Raw genomic sequence first — 2,954 nt, forward strand, 5'->3', positions numbered from 1 at the left:
TCAGTCAGTTTTTACCATCATAGATTTTCATCTATGAGCATTTATTTCAGTTATTTTGACCACCATGGATTTTCATCCTTGGACTTTCGAGATTTTCACCACCATAGATCTTCATCTATGGGATTTGATCAGGTTTTCACCATCATAGATTTTCATCTATGAGCATTTGTTTCAGTCATTTCACCACCATGGATTTTCATCCTTGGGCTTTCGAGATTTTCTCCACCATAGATCTTCATCTATGGGCTTTGATTAGGTTTTCACCATCATAGATTTTCATCTATGAACATTTATTTCAGTCAGTTTTTCATCATCATAGATTTTCATCTATGAGCATTTATTTCAGTTATTTAACCACCATGGATTTTCATCCTTGGACTTTCGAGATTTTCACTACCATAGATCTTCATCTATGGGCTTTGATCAGGTTTTCACCATCATAGATTTGCATCTATGAGCATTTATTTCAAGTTATTTCACCACCATGGATTTTCATCCTTGGGCTTTCGAGATTTTCACCATCATAGATCTTCATCTATGGGCTTTGATCAGTTTTTCACCATCATAGATTTTCATCTATGAGCATTTATTTCAGTCATTTCACCATCATGGATTTTCATCCTTGGGCTTTCGAGATTTTCACCACCATAGATCTTCATCTATGGGCTTTGATCAGTTTTTCACCATCATAGATTTTCATCTATGAGCATTTATTTCAGTCATTTCACCACCATGGATTTTTATCCTTGGGCTTTTGAGATTTTCACCACCATAGATCTTCATCTATGGGATTTGATCAGGTTTTCATCATCATAGATTTTCATATATGAGCATTTGTTTCAGTCATTTCACCACCAGGGCTTTCGAGATTTTCACCACCATAGATCTTCATCTATGGACTTTGATCAGTTTTTCACCATCATAGATTTTCATCTATGAGCATTTATTTCAGTTATTTCACCACCATGGATTTTCATCCATGGGCATTTCAGTTATATCACCATCATAGATTTTCATCTATGAGCATTCATTTTAGTTATTTCACGGCCATGGATTTTCATCATTGGGCTTTCAGATTCACCACCATAGATCAGACATCTATGGGCTTTGATCAGTTTTTCACCATCATAGATTTTCATCTATGAGCATTTACTTCAGTTATTTCACCACCATAGATCGGGCATCTATGGGCATTTTTATTGTATCACCACCGTAGGTCTTCACCTATGGGCCTTCTAGTTTGGCGTTTAGAGTTAGCTTTTTTGTTTGGCTTCCAGAGCCGTTGTTTTTTTCAGTTTAGCGTTTAGAGTCAGTCCCGTCATTCAGAGTCACAGCTCCTGGTATTCATATTCACTGGCATTGCACATTTTACCTTCAGGGTTTTGCATTCGTCCTCGGCTTTCCTCACTTCATTACCCGGTGCTTATTGCATATTCATCTCGTACTCCAGGGTGGTTCGACCGTTACTTATCTTTGACATTGATCTCTTGGGTCACTTTTGGAGACATCTTAGAGAGAGATTGGGTCCTTAGTGTGGCTTCAGAGGCGCTTTGAGATATGTTTTCTTTTAGGATTAGAGCCTTTATGTTCGTCTGCTAGCCTGAATGAGTTTGCGCTTCACTAGTGTCCCTATGGGGGTCTCCTTGGTTCTTCGGTAGAGTTCACTTCATTCCACTCACTATTCTCACTTTCTTTTCACTCCAGTGTTCATATTCCTTGCACTCGTAAACTCTACCAAAGATGGGCATATTTGTAGACCCCCCATGAGGGACAGCTGATTGTTTTTTTTTATATATATAATATTTTTTCTGACCACCCGGGGAAACGAGCTGCTTTGGGCGGCCATGGGATGGGGTGGCCAGATGGGACACGAGAGGGGCAGTGGAGCCGAGGATGGCTTGCTGAGGAAGACACAAACAGAGGAAAAGAGATATCTGGGGTTTTTTCTTCAAGCGGGGGGATCCAGAGCAGAGGGTTGCGGAGAGCATCCGGGTGAGAGGGTACTCCATAGCTAAGTAAGCTGAAAAGGATCAGAAGATCCATTCAGCCAGTTTCTCTTGGTCCAGGTATGGTTTTTTTTTTTTAGTTTTTAGTTTGTTTTGCTTCCCCTGTTTTGAATTGTCCTCCCTTGTTTCTAATTACTTGTGGATTCCTTTGACATTTGAAGACCGCTTGTGCACTCTGTTTTTCTGTTTTGGGATGTCCTGAGTTTGGATTTTTCATTGCATTTGTATTTATTCTTAAATGTCATGCCCGTGTTTTCTTCTGATCCACCCAAAACCCCTCCTATAGACATCTGTGGAACGGGGTGAGGTTTGGCAGCTTTCTTTTTTACATATATGTACATGCTCTGTTTTTTTCATGCTCCTATTTTCCTGTCAAGTTTCTTTTTTTTCGAAACGTTGAATGTTGCACCTCGTACTGGTCATCTGGGCTGAGACTCTCATGTGAAAGCTCAAGTCCATTCCATAGATGTAGTTGTATGAGAAGCTAAGGAGAAATGAGTTTTTCTGGCGCTTAAGAGGATTCCGAAAATTTTTCGAAGCTGGTGTTGGCTGGTGCTGGTGCTGGCTGGTGCTGGCTGCTGGCTGGTGCTGGTGCTGGCTGGTGCTAGTGTTGGCTGGTGCTGGTGCTGGCTACTGGCTAGTGTTGGCTAGTGCTGGTGCTGGTGTCGGCTGGTGCCGGCTGGCGTCGTCGCTGCCGCCGCGGGGAGGTGGTGATCGTGCTGGAGCCAGGCGCGGGTGGGAACAAGCTAGAGGAAGATGAAGTTTTGGGCTTGGGTTTGAGATGGGTTTTTGAGCCCGCCCCTGTTAGCTTTGGATTTGGGCTTGGGTTGGTACATCAAGCCCAAGTTTGTGATCAAGTCAGCCCATTGGGTTTGCCCATAGCATGGATGTGGACTTGAGTTTGGAGTCAAGCTGACCGAAATTTCTCTATTGTACCAAAATACTTAG

This window comes from Vitis vinifera, chromosome 6, assembly GCF_030704535.1.
Source record: "Vitis vinifera cultivar Pinot Noir 40024 chromosome 6, ASM3070453v1".
Taxonomy (NCBI): Eukaryota; Viridiplantae; Streptophyta; class Magnoliopsida; order Vitales; family Vitaceae; genus Vitis; species Vitis vinifera.